Source organism: Epargyreus clarus, unplaced genomic scaffold (assembly GCF_041222505.1).
Source record: "Epargyreus clarus isolate Ecla_fem2 unplaced genomic scaffold, WU_Ecla_fem_2.2 ptg000029l, whole genome shotgun sequence".
Lineage (NCBI taxonomy): Eukaryota > Metazoa > Arthropoda > Insecta > Lepidoptera > Hesperiidae > Epargyreus > Epargyreus clarus.
This window is the reverse complement of record NW_027332235.1, coordinates 12,902,663-12,917,949: the sequence shown is the minus strand read 5'-3', so window position 1 is coordinate 12,917,949 and position 15,287 is coordinate 12,902,663. Positions and strand designations below refer to the sequence as shown.

Here is a 15,287-nt window from a genome sequence, read left to right as displayed (position 1 = left end):
AACTATGATTTATATTATTTACACAGTCACCCCATTTAAATGGAGACCTCTTGAAAAGTTAAAAATACACTTAATAGTGTTTGTCTAAATATATATATATCATAAATCTCGTACGAGTGGCTCCCCGACGCCCCGACTAGGCGAGTTCCCACGCGCCCCCAAGCTCTCGATTGCACCACGTTCAAATGATCTTAAAGTAATCGATACTGATACTGTTTAAACGATTGTTAATGAGAAGTATAACTTCAATTTAAAGTTTAAGTTTAGAACGCTGTTTTTAAAACTGCCTTAAGGTTGCCTTGCAGACAATGCGTACAGCAAAAAAATCACTATTGTTCCTGTATTTTTTAATGGTGGTTAAATAACGGAAAAGATGCGAAGTATAATTGGTTTCTTATTGTATTTTTTTTTATAATATAGGAGTAGAAGACGAACATGCAGTCCACCTGATGGTAAGTGGCTACTGCCGCCCATGGACATCTGTAATCAACCTCAGATAGGATTAGATATTCCTACCTGAGGTCGGCCACAGATGCGCCGCTACCCCTGAGGACTAAGCTGGAACGCCTCGGAAAAGTCTGTCTCCCTTACCACACCCTTCAAACCGGAACACAGCAGCGCTTAACACTGCTGTTATTAGGCAGAAATAGGTGTGGCCATGGTGCCGCCGGAGTCGAACCACAAAGGCTTCTACCACCTTCAAAATATATCAATTAATATCCAGGATAATTGTATATCCAGGTTATTTAAAATTTTAACTTTATTTATAAACACATAGGTGCACTTTTAGCAAATACAATTAACGGAACAAAAACTAATTAATTTAAGTGACTCTCTAGTACAGTATTATACATATATTTTGTAATATTAAAAATATATTTAAGGATCATAGATAAGCATTAAGTATAGATAAAATTAAAAATAAGTAAAATGTATATAGGTAAGTGCATTTTTGTTACATGAACAATTAATTCAAAGAGCAGGTAGATATCTTATAAAATAAACCCGCTGTGAGAAATTTCTCGTATATACACATGATTGACGAGAAAAAAGTTAAATATGTTAAGAAGCAAAACTGTACAACTCAATAAGTTTACTGTTGCGTGAGAACATTCATCAATAGTTTATATACAATTGTAAAAACAAAAAACATATATTGAGTTTTGTATAAAAATATTTTTAACATAGATAAGCTATGATTTCTTAATTCCAATTAAGTGAAATTACTGATACATAAATTAGTCCATTTTGAAAATTATTTTTGAAATTTACCGGTTTACACGTCTAAAATTACGAATTTACGGTATCTCATAGAATAACTTTAATAAATTTAAACTAATATGTTATATTTTCTTACGGGAAAATGGTAAAACTTTTAATAGTGAAAACTAAGCAAACCGCTTCCTTTACCTCATATAACTTTCAAACACTTAAATTTTTTGAGTGTTTGTATGATACATTAAGTTCCGTGACAAAAGAATATATTCGACGGTGAGAATAGAAATTACAAAGTGGCCGGAAAGTGGCAAAAAGCGATATTAATAGCTAATTGTTTATTATCTGTTACATCACGCGCGCCGGCACAATGAGCCTTTGAGATAGTAACAGGCGGGGGCGTAAGGTAGTTCCAGTTTTTCCTGGCAACATCTTTTTGTTTAGGCTTTATGCAAATAACAAGCGTTTGTCTTTATTGAAGTTGTTTTGTCAAAATGATATTAACTTTAGTTAATTACGATCGGTCGAAAGCACCAAAAACTTTTTATGTCTTTTTCAATTGTGTACCTACTTGTAACCAAAAGATTGTTTTATAGTAAAAGTCTACCAATTAGGCCCAATCCGTATGCTGGAAAGAAATCCTGAAATTAAAGAAGTAATTAAGCACTCTTTGCGATGCGCCTGCCGCTAGGATTAGGATTCTATCTATCTAGGGTTAATTGCAGATATCCATAGACGCAGACCTCATACTGCGACACGTAATATAGACTGTTTCTTAATAAAAGATACAATGTACAAAACTACGATATACATATTAAAAATGCGTGACTCTTAATATAATTCAAATGATTTTTGTGTCCACGGCAGAGCTCATGGTATATAGGGATAGCACCGTATGTACCAAACGGTGTATAACGGATTAAAAAAACATAGAAATTACGTGAAGCACTCAAGCGAAACGCTCTCGTCTTATCAAGAAAATGTTCTTAAGTAAAAATTGCCAATAAACTTTATAGAATGCATAAAACAATCGCCGGTATCTAACAAAGAACCATTTACAAATTAAAACACTTATCAACACTTAACCTTGGATCAGAATTAAATGTAATAAAATTGCGAAATTTACACACATGTGAAATAGTGCGAAAATAAGTTCATTATGCTTCAACTTTCAACATATGTAACATGTGAATGACTTGTTAACCTTCAAGTTCAATTACCGTTCATAAAAATATTTATTTTTACCGATTTTGCAAAAAGTTAACTACATCGAACATTTAATTGATACTAATAATACCCATATATTTTAATTGTTTCAATTCCATTTTAATGAAAGGCAATATTTTGTTTTAAACCACCTCTATTAAAAGTAATTGTATCTTGTATCTCTGTAAAAGTTCTTGGTATCATAATAATCGTATTTTTATCTTTATTAAGGAATTGATTTAATTAAAAATACGGTCAGAACCTTAACAAACATAATCTATCTTTAATGATCCTTCGAGGTCCTTAAGCAATGTTTATAATACTTAACATACAGATATTAACTTATACAGGGTGTTAGGTAAATCAAGGGATATATTTCGGAAGGGCGCTAAGACTCATACGTGGAGGACTTCTAATGACTTTTATTTAAATAATAATGCCGCATATTGTTCATATTTCATGTATTTTTATTGAATCACCTGAGTGTATGCATTACCATTAACTTAATTATGTCCTTATATATATAGTTAGGGTCATGCTTACTCGTAAGGCAGCCACTACTGCATTTTAATCGTTAAAAATATTTTATTGGTGTATTATTTTTACTCGGCGTCCATCCCACGGCTAAGTGTTATTGATTGTCGGAGTAATCATTCCTTCTGCCCTTTCTATTTCGAAGGACTTGCGCGATGCGTACGTCTCCTGCTCTTTTCTAACCCCTAATAAAAGGGCAGGGGAGAGAGAGAGGGGCGATTGGGAGATTGATTCACGTACTGCGGATGCTGTGTCGTGTTTATGCTAAAGAGTAATAATACTTTTCTATGTTATTTTATTATGTTTTGTTGTTATTTATTTTTTATATCGAAAATAAGTTTTTTAAATAACGTAATTAGTACTAATATGACTAATTAAGTAACTTGCGTGGTTATTATTTTATTTACAAATAATAAATGAAAGTGCGTAAGTGTGTGCCTGACACGCACAATGCGTATTGTTGTGTAATCATTTCCATACTTACAAGAAAACATTTCAATTTACCAACTAAAAGTTGAGTAATAAAAAACTAGTTTACAAACAAAACTCTTGAAATTCTTTGAAATGTTTTTATTCGGTGGTACTTGGGATTAAATTGCTTCATATAAAATAGTTATGTCATGTGGACGAGGCTTTCATAACACGCATGTACAAGATACACAGTGAGTTGACACTCGTTTTGTCTCCATAAAGCACTCAGTAGTTTTATTACAAAGTTTAAGTCACAAACGATCATGGTGTCCCCCCGATGGTAAGTGGTCACTTGTGCCCCTGGACATCAGTAACTAAGTCCAAATAAAACTATTGTAACATTTGTAACTGAAGCCGATCTCACATGCGCTGCCACTCCTGACTATGACTAGGATAGCTCATAGATAAGCCAGCCGATATCCATACACTTCCACAGAAACTCAAGAACTTCTTCACATTAACCTTCCCCTATTTATTATAACAGTTCCTAATACAAGTATTGCTGTTATAACTAACCTGCTGTCATAAGATAGTGTTAGTTACGCAAAAGGAATATTAAAACAGTACTTTTTACTTTTTGGCATTGACACAAAAAACTAAGCTGCCGATAAGATTTCAATCAGTCTAGAAACATGATTCAGGGTGAGAGATTAAATTAAAACATTAATTTGTCTCAATTTTGAACTTGACCTTCGCTTGGCTCCCTCTAGTGCACTGCCGTCCACTTTCCCACATGTTCCGTGGCGTGCGGTACTGCGAGTACAGAACAGACTCGCTTCAGGGCGCGCACACCGAGCGGGAGTGTGGAACGGAACTCCGCGAGGGACGCACTACGAAACGGCTTTAAACACGTGTTGTGATTTCATATACTCATTATTATGAATTAAAGTAATGTTTTTTTGAACGTTTATTACCTGTGCTGTATAAATTGTGGCAGTTTAACCGCGCAGAGGTCGCTAAGTGTACGTTGTAAACAAAACATTGACTGAAGCTGGTATTGGTTAAGAAGCATCCCGGTTGTTCTATTGTGAAAATTAATAAAATAAAATTTTATATCGACTTATAAATAAGTGTGAACAATTGTCAATTATAAATGGATTTATAAAATAGACGTTAATTTTTTTAAGTCTTTTTCAATTCTTATTAAATTCTTATTAGATTTTGTTTTACCCACTTCCCCAAATAAGTGACTTAGATTGTTTCATAATTGTGAATTCGTGTAATTTGTTAAAGTACCTACATAAAAGACATTTAAAAGCTCTGCATATCATTGGATGGATTTTGGGTGCTATATTATCGTAAGTAATTATTATTTTTTAAATTTTAATTACGGTAATATTAGAAGTTAAAATGTCGAAGAAAGGAAAATTCCACTTTTTTAAATTCATTAAGAAACAGCACAATGATCCTGTATGGATATAAATATTTTTCCTTATTACCTATAAATTATAATACGATTATTTATTAAGTATGTGTTTGTTTTAATAATTGTCGTTATCAGGACAATTATTTGCATAACTAGATGTGACAGTTACAAGAATACTATCTTATCTGTAACGTTTCGCCAACGAATAATGGGCTTAGACCTGGCGCTATTGCAAATTTGCACTGATAACATAATTGTTACGTTCATACCTATCTCGCAACTTACACAACTTTGTTATAATTTAAAATATTGTAATGAAGAAAAAAAAATATGAACAAAAACAATATCAAATTTTGACACAAAAAAAATACAAATTTAGGAAGAAAATGTAAGATCAATTAAGGAAATTGAAATTGAAAACAACGAGAATCAGAACGGAACTGAACGTATGTGAATCAAATAATATCACTACACTACATACTATACTAAATTTTATAATAATATAAAAATAATTTGGGAATATTCAATATAACAAACAAGTCACTTCCATAACTATAGAATCTATTTTCTAAGCACGTTTATAAACTCCAAACTACGAACTGTTTTTAAGAATTTAATAACATGTTATACAAAAGAGAACCTGTTAATCTATGCTAATCTATTCAAATCGCATCAAGTAAATCCAGGCTCGCAGTATCATGATTAGGATTATACTCATCACAGACGCGATAATTACTCCCAGTGTGTGCATGTGATATGACCAATTAGCCTTCGCCAGGTAGGACTTGGGGAAACTTGCAAAACAATTAAAGAAAGTAGTTCAATTAGTTATGAGGTGTGACATTGGGTCGGTACTAGTGGTGGACATAGCTATAGTTTCCTAACTAAGCTTAGCAAGACAAGGGTTTAATTTTTTTTCGCCAACATCTCCAACTAATCGAGTAGTCGAGGAGTATAAATGAAGTCTGTATATTTACGCCAAAGTTACAATTTAAAATTCTGTTCTTTCAGATAATTTTGATACTTAATAAAAAATAATCCTTTTTATTCAGAGACAGTTTACTTTATACGAAGATAGCGTAAATACTTTATTGAGATAAAATTAACTCTCTATAAAGTTAATCGCCTTTAAAGTAGCATCAAAAGTAGCTCAGTAATTTTCCCAAGATTCGCTAAATTAACAGACAAAATAAACAAAACGTTGTTTTTGATAAATTAAAAGCGACTAAGTTTAATAAAGGTACATTCTTGTACATTCTTGTAGACGAGTACATTCTTGCAGAATTTGCTTATTACAGTTTTAAACGAAAACCTCTTAAATTTTATTAAATGCAATATTATATTGCAGCTAATACCCTACACGTTTTAATATAGTTTGTACAAATATATAGTTGATACGATTAGAATTTAATTAAAAGAAAGTTATATATCCAATGAGCAGTTTTCCATTACACGAGCATAAATCACGTCGGCCAGCAGTTCCTCTCGATAACGTTATCGCGGAAATCGGTTTTCCTCCGCGCTGCTATCACCGTATAACTAAAACCGCTCTTATCGTGTACACTAACTAAGCACATATTAATATTTATGTTCTGTAAACCCGTGTCTAATATTGTTGACTATTGGACACTAAAAATACGTAAAAGAAGATTTGAAAAAATGTAAAGATCATTTATCTGCCGTTATTATTTAAAATAATTTGGTGACCTAAATTATTATTTTTATTTATTTTACCTTAACCCTTACCGAACACTTTATGCTACGACCTACCTACTTCGTAACTTAGACCGAATAAAACAAATGAAGAATAATATAATATGTATCCACAAATTATTCTATAACAAAAAAATCAATGTAACTTTTGGCATATGAATCAATTTATATAAAACGCATATAACATTTATTATTCTATTGTTGAATTACAACGAAAGTATCACTCATCATCCAGTCTATTTGATAAACGTGTTATGATGAGTTTCCTAAATTTATGTATTTATCGGCCAGACTTCCTTCAGCCCGCTAATCTGCCGATTACCCAGTTCATGTACATTGTTCGCGTTATCAAATTAACACGTAAAGGAAATTTACAAAGATTTGCTTTTTATCTTTGCCAATCCGATGCTGTGTTCTTATACGTACGTGGTAATTTTAAAATAATAAATGACGTTCAGTCTTTGAAAGTTACACGTTTAAAATTCTTAATTAGAGAGGCCATGGTAGGAAAATCTAATTAGTTATTTATTATAATTTGAGAATTAAATCTTTCACTAAGTCGCCTCTGTAGAGATTTCTGTTTAATCCTAATTAGTACTTAGCTAACCCTACACGTAGCCCTACACGTTTTATTAGAGTTTAGCAATAATGTCAACATTCCAATACAACCGTTTTAACTATGTAATAAAGAAATTATTATTACTTAACACAATTACATCTATAAAATGCGTCTTGAATTATTTACCGGTAGGACTACCATGAGTTTACAAAAGTATTACTCGCTAGCGACTGCGTAAAATAAATGTATGAAAAATTGTACAGCGCCTCTGGTTACTCGTAGAACTAAAATCCGTAGTGACGTAACTCGATACGTAAAAAACCTATCGAAATCAAATCGCTAGCGAATGTCATTATGATCTATTGCCATACAAATTCGGTCCCATGAGTCATTAATTTGACAGACGTTGTCAAGAAATACCGTAACGATAGTATAGTCTGATTCATAATTAGGTGTCTAAAATGTAAACAAACAAATGTCACTGTCAAAATTAACAAGAAACAAAAACTTTAACAAACTCAACAAAAAACGAAAACTTCACAATTATTCACAATTAAACAAACGCGCTATGAAAACGATAATACATTCGAGTTTGATTACAATCACGAAAATGAATAACATCAGCTACGAAACTTAAAAATGACTGCACAAGAAATGTCTTGGGTTCCGATTGTGTTACCATTATCATATTTTAATTTTCTACCATAAACCTTGTTTTTTATTATTGTTACTGTATGGAACGAAATTAAGGTAATATAAATATTAGAAAATTTGAATTGATCTTAATTTATTTAGATTTATTTTATTATTGTTGTATTAATTTAATATTGTCAAAAATAAGAAACTACCATTTGAAACATATTTTCTTGATAGGACAACACCTTTGTTTACATTTTGGACACCTAATCATGAATCAGACTATAGTTATGTTATTCACTAGCAAAATGACAATAGTTTTCTATTTACCATTTCTATAGTGGCGTTTCTATGCCAACTCATGGTAATGCTACTGAACGCCTTTTGGAATATATAACATCAGTAAAGTTTATTTAAATATAGATTTGTTTATGCAGCAATTACGAGGTACTAGGCGTCCATAAATCTGCAATACTCGACAGAAGTGCAGTCGACCTACAAGCGGCAAGTACCGCGAGGCCAGTGTTGACCGCTGGGACACGTTCCGGCCGTGGCGGAGACCACCCGAATGTGGCGGAAACGTTAAACAATAATATAGGCCAAGTACGAGTTAAATTCGCCATTTAAGGTCCCGTAGAACCATGGAATATTAAACACTATATATTTTTAAAATAAGTGTAGTAAATTTTTACGGAAAAACATGCATTGTGAAAATTTTACGTTATTACATTTACAGTAGGGTTTAACAGATAAACCAAAAAATGCCGGTTTCTAAATGGTTATTTTTAACCTTTGGGTACGGAACCCTAAAAACAATGTGATGATTATCAAGGAAATTCGATACTTAAATACGGTTCGGCGTATTGTTGTGGCTACTGCCGATTGACCGTGCAATATTTATGTAACCTACCACCCAAGAAAGTAAAACAAAGCTTATCAATATTTAAAAGTGAAACCGTTCCAAGAAACATAGTATATCGGTCATGAAATAATCACTAATACTTACATATTTTACGCATATCGTCAACATTTCTTTATTTTAATGAAATTATGTGTCAATTTCTATAATCAGTCTCAATAAGAGTAAGTACCACTTTTATCATCACGTTCGTGGAAAGGTCGTATCATCGATAGCAGATTTAATTTATGAGTCACGTATGTACCTATCAAGGTACTTAAAAATGAAACGTGCAAATGAAGTTATTTACAACTCAGAGTGCTCTTATGCAATGAAATATGGTCTATTATTTGGGGTAACCGGGGTCCGAACACTGGAAAAGCTAAATGATGAAGGAAAATATCGTTGGAAACCTAAATGCAACAGAGTTCTCTAATAATCAAGTACTCGTAGATATATAAAATAAGTCTGTCAGAACTTATTTTGCCATTTTATACGCATATGTTCAAAATTTTGTTAAATTTGAAATGAGACCTGTAATCAGAGAAGGGACAGTTATGAGTTGACAAATATAAATAATTGATAGATTGATGGACTGGAAATCATACTGCCTACAGTTCAAGGATGATCTAAGTAAAGAAAAAGGAGTAAAACATTAAAGTGAAAAGGAATGCAATGTTCGAGTTACGTACAATTGGACATACGACACCATATTCCACGGTTGTTTGATAAACATACGATTATGTGGATGCGTTTGTTATAGCAATACTACTGCTCGCGTACTGCGCCGGCTACCGGCTTGCTTTACGATTAATTTGGGTAATGTTTACTCAATTGTATTCGGAGAAACATATGTGATATCGACTTCCTGATTTACTTAATATTGGAAGAGAATGTGTGTTTTTGAAAACACTTTAACCGCAACGTTTGAAGAAGAAACGGATGTGTTTCTGTCTGTTTTTGTGACATGTTCACAGACGTGAATGAAATATATTTAGTTCTATCCGATTTTCTTAAGAGGGTGTATCTTAAATGTGGTGGATCTTAAAAAGTCCGTAATCCTTACACACCTATGTATACACACTTATGGATTTTTTATAAATTTAAAGGATGATTTGGTTGGCTGGACCCACTGCGTGCGTATAGATCGACAAATTAGGTAAATGTCTTTTATAACCAGATATATTTATAATTCCATGCTTATCTTTAATTTAGTAATTTAACTAATATGATTCTCGGCCATATTATAAGCAAAGGTAACACCATCACACGTGGTAGCGTATAGTTATGAGAGGGGTGCAAAAAAAGTTCTCCTCCAAAGCCGGCGATATATTGGCGACTCCTCTGGTGTTCCAAATGTCCATAGGCGACGGTGACTACTTTCCACCAGGTAGCCCGTCTGCCTTATCGTAAGGCATAAATATAAAAAAAAGCGTATCCGGCGCCAGAACAGTTAAATACATACCAACAAAACAAGTTAGCAATTATATGTAGCAAAAACATGTACTATTTAGTTCTAAGTGTTCCGTGTTGTCAAGATCTAGATTTAGATAATTACTAATTGCGTTTATGTTAATTTCTGGTCGCTGTACGAGTTGATATCCTGTATATTTCTTGTCTATTTGTTTCATCTTAAAAATAACTAGTTTATCAGGTTGAGGTTTCACCGCTTTGTAATGTTATAGGTATTTGTATAATGCCTACCAATCGTATCTAATAATAAATAATTAGACAATACATTAGCTTGCACTATGTATCAATATTTAATAATTATATATAGGTTTAGCCACTTTTCCGTTCAATTCACCTGCTTAACAGTTTATTTATAATTGTTATTCTTAATTTTAAATGAATAATTTGAAATAGCATCTTAAGCTCCAAATACACTATCTTACCTAGTGAGATTAGTGGGACTGGTTAAGACTTAAGGCCAAGGTCTATAATTTCAGAGTGCGGATTGACAAATAACACACACCTTATTTTTATAAAACATTTAGGACGACGATTCCTTACGTTGTTTTCCTTAACGTTAAGCGCAAATAATAATTAATTCCTTGACGTATTGAGAAAATTCCATGATGAAGTGATGAAGAATTTCTTGTCCCGATCTTGCCGCGTAAGTTCCATAGGCTTGCGTCCACCCCTCGACCACATAGTGTAATCGACCAAGTCGACCTTGGTGGTACGATCTTCGGGTCACTAGTAATAAATAATTAGACAACTGTTGTAGACAAATGTTTTCGGGATATAATATCGCAACATAGTTACATCAGTTAGGCGAGTTTTTATCATGTATGAAAATGTTATATTAATAGGTAAGTTAGGATTAGCCACTTTTTCATTCTTCTGCTTAAAGATTAATTCATAAGTTGAGACTCTCTGTTGGGCACGGGTCTCCTTTCAGAGAGAGAATACATATGATTACGCTTTAAAACTTTATGGAGTGTTTCCTTACTGTTTCTTCCTTCACCATTAAGGCAAAAATTAATTTCTTCTCCCGATCTTACCGCGTAAATTCCATAGGTTTGCGTCCACCCCACGACCATATAGTGTAATCGACCAAGTGGACCTTGCTGGCACGTTCGTGTATTCAGGTTTTATTCGCCAAGTCGTTTATCACCTCACGGAGTCGTGCCCACGTGACATGTCAATGGGTGATTGCAATCTCTTTTAATTGTTGAACTCTTAAAATTAATTCTTTATTTTAATTACTCGCGCACGCGCCTATCAAATTGAATTATATATTTAGCAACACGAGTGTGTTAGGTTGGTGTTACACCGTGAACGAGTACCAGTAGGACTACCATGAGTTTACAAAAGTATTACTCGCTAGCGACTGCGTAAAATAAATGTATGAAAAATTGTACAGCGCCTCTGGTGGTTACTCGTAGAACTAAAATCCGTAGTGACGTAACTCGATACGTAAAAAACCTATCGAAATCAAATCGCTAGCGAATGTCATTATGATCTATTGCCATACAAATTCGGTCCCATGAGTCATTAATTTGACAGACGTTGTCAAGAAATACCGTAACGATAGTAGTTATGTTATTCACTAGCAAAATGACAATAGTTTTCTATTTACCATTTCTATAGTGGCGTTTCTATGCCAACTCATGGTAATGCTACTGAACGGCTAGTGCAATTAAAACATAACGCCTAATCTTTTAATTGAGAATATAAAATATTTACATTAAACTCCAGTTATACAGTGAAACATTTATATATTTAAGTAGATCTTATTTCTTCTGAAGGATGGGAAACAATAAATACGTAAGTCGGTACATAAAGCGTTCCACTTAGATCATACAATTGCATTTGACATTAGATCAGATGAGCGAGAAAGCTTACTGTTTCCTAAAGAAAAAATAGAAATATTTATTTTATTAGGTATATGTAAATTCAATATTATTAAATTAAGATTGATAACAGGTGCGTTGCATCTATTGCTTAGTTCTAAGACATGTTTAGGTGATCGACTTTCACTCGCTATTCGCTACACGCTGTCAGTGAGACCAGCGTCCACTACAATCGGCGTAAGTATTAATGAAATGCTGAGAGGCGTACCAAATCGCGTAAATACGAGCGACATTTACGTTCGTTCGACTGACCTCGTTGTAACTACCATGTTCGTGAACCGTTTGTAGAGTAGTGTAGTAGTGTAGGAGTAGTGCAACTGTGTATTAAACGGCTGACTATGCTACTATTTTTTTATAATATAGGAGTAACAGACGAGTATGCAGTCCACCTGATGGTAAGTGGCTACTGCAGCCTATGGACATCTGTAATCAACCTCAGATGATATTAGATTCCTACTTTGGTCGGCCACAGATGCGCTGCTACACCTGAGGACTAAGCTGGAATGCCTAGGAAAACTATGTCTCTCTTACCACACCCTTCAAACTAAAACACGGCAGCCCTTAACACTACTGTTATGAAGCAGATAGGCGTGGCGGTGGTGCCGCCGGTGTTCTACCACCTTTTAACGTAATTCAGGCTAATCTCGAAGGTTTTATATGTAGTGGCACTTCTGTTCATGCTATATTTGTATCAATTACGTAAACTTACTCTACTACTACTACTACTACTACTGCTTTTTTTTTGTTTACGAGGGGGTAACCTTCAAAAGGTACCCAGTGTCGTGGGAGCGACGTAGGGTTATGTGGGATTCTTACCGCACTAAATCCCCCCCGGTGGCCGTCCTCGGCGCTGCGTAGAGGGCTCCGGGATCTCCAAAGGAACGCAACCGGAGCCCTCTTAGCGCGTTGCCCCGTCGGGCTCCGCCCAGGTGAGCTTGGCACTCGCCACACCGTCTGGTGCGTACGACGGTATGCGACCACACATACCGCCGTCCATCCCGGGGCCGCTGGCTGGGCGGTTCGAGCTCCCACTCTTGCCACCCGCAACCCCGGAAGCCCCCTTTTAGTCGCCACTTACGACAGGCAGGGGATACCGTAGCCCTATTCTGGTCCCGAAACTACAGGGACAAACTACTACTACTGCTACGAGATATTTAACGCCAAACAAGACACAAATTATGGAGACGATGACGGATTACTCATACCTACCGTTCTATATTACTTCTGTTTACTAAATTGAAACTGTGTGGTAATTATTTTTCATTAGTATTTTGTGTCGTAATTAGAAATTCATTACGACACAAAATCCGGAGGATAGTTAGAATTAATGTTATATTATACTTGTTATTATTCATTTTTGTTTATGTAATAGAATTTGTAATTTTACGCAACCTACCTAATTTTAAATCGTAAATGTCGTTTGGGTAATGGCCACCGTATAAGGATCTATAGTAATGCTTATGTTACCTTTTTTTTCTTTTTTTTTTTTTTTTTTTCTTTTCGAGGGGGAAACCTTCAAAAGGTACCCGGTGCCGTGGGAGCGACACGGGGTTGTGTGGGACTTTTACCGCACTAAAACCCCCCCGGTGGCCGTCCTCGGCGCTGCGTAGAGGACTCCGGGATCTCCAAAGGAACGTGACCGGAGTCCTCTCAGCGCACTGCCCCGTCGGGCTCCGCCCAGGTGACTTTGTGTCACCACACCGTCTGGTGTATACGACGGAATGCGACCACACATACCGTCGTCCTTCCCGGGGTCGCTAGCCGGGCGGTTCGAGCTCCCACTCTTGCCGCCCGTAACCCCGAAAGCCCCTTTTAGTCGCCTCTTACGACAGGCAGGGGATACCGTAGCCCTATTCTGGTCCTGGAACTACAGGGACAAATGCTTATATTACCTAGTTTCTTCATAACTGTCATTATGTTTTGTCTTTAGTAGATTATCGTCAACCCATTACTGGCTCACTGTTGGGTACTATTCCATATAGAAAAGATGGTTTAAGAGGTACTACACCATGCTGGCCAAGTGAGAATTAGTTGACAAATACTTTTAAGGACCTATTTTAAGGACGATTAAGCGTGAAGATTTCTGAACTTAAAAAAAAAAAACGAAATATCGATTCTCGGACTACTAGAAGCGGCCGAATATAAAAACACAAGGCTATCACTTAGTCTCACTGCATCAAGAATTGCACTAGACTTTTTATAGGCCCGGTGTCGACTCCACTACAAAAAATGCCCTTATTATATACTAGCTGACCTGGTAAACTTTGTACCGCCTTAAAATCTATTTATCAAATATATTTCATATAAAATATAGCCTATGTTACTCGTGGATAATGTAGCTTTCGAGTGGTGAAAGAATTTTTAAAATCGATCCAGTAGTTTTTGAGCCTATTCATTACAATCAAACAAACAAACAAAGTTTTCCTCTTTATAATACTAGTGTAGATTAATAGGTATCTTCCTGGTATAGTAAACCCGAAAGAATAAATTTGAAAAAAAAAAAAAACTATTTGTATAATATCACGAAAATATTCCCAATTAGAGGTTGTCTAAGCAATAATTTACCGTATCGAATCGTAATATCACACATCGCGACCGTTGCGACCACAGTGCATTTGAAAGGATGTGTTTTAACCACGGAGTGACCCGAAAAGAGTTACCGCAAGCCCAGCGGTCAAAGATTAACTTATTGGTGTCATTCTATTTCAATTATATTACCAATACGTCACCATAATGCCGTCGTTAATAATTGTCCCATTGCTGGTCACGTGTCTCCTCTCAAAGTGAGAAGGATTATGGGTTAGGTCCATCCCGTTGACCATAGAGAATAATTGGTAGGTAGACTTCACACACTTTTTATAACTTTTTTTTCAATAACTCTTAGGCGTAAGGTATATAATAAGGTACCTATGTAAGGTAGGTAAGGTATCTTTTCATTTACCGTTTAAGCAAGTAATTATTCATCTCTAATACGCACACAAATTAAAACAAAAAGAAAATTTGTATCCGAGACCTCGCGATTACGAAAGCAAGTTTCCAGACTACCGCTGCATTTTTAAGCTTTTTTGGAGATTGCTAGCTTCTAGGATCAATAAGTAGGTAAATCTAAGTACCTAATTAAAAAAAGTAAATCCAATCAAAACAGAGCACTAGATATTCTCTAACATTAAGAAAAACGTTGAAACGTACGGAGGAAGTATTACTTCCAGCCAGTTTCAATTGCACGTTTAGGTTTATTAATGGCATCATGGTGAAAAGCAACGATTTATTTGAACGAGCATATCTCACGTAGAAGTTGTAGTAATTAAAACTAAATCATTGTAAGATTTC

The 15,287-nt window shown here is 34.9% G+C and overlaps 1 protein-coding gene across 2 annotated transcripts in view; it reads left to right on the top strand.

Annotated features, from left to right (window-relative positions):
• The window catches only part of gas2 (growth arrest-specific protein 2), a 142,180-nt gene that overhangs the window by 50,937 nt on the left and 75,956 nt on the right, over positions 1–15,287 (top strand). Inside the window, exon 1 of one of the 2 annotated variants that reach the window (XM_073089184.1) lies at positions 4,187–4,724. The exons of the other annotated variant lie outside the window; for it this stretch is intronic. The gene's annotated coding sequence lies outside the window, so the exon portion shown is untranslated. Of the gene's footprint in view, positions 1–4,186; positions 4,725–15,287 lie in introns of those variants that run through there. 2 annotated transcript variants of the gene reach the window in all.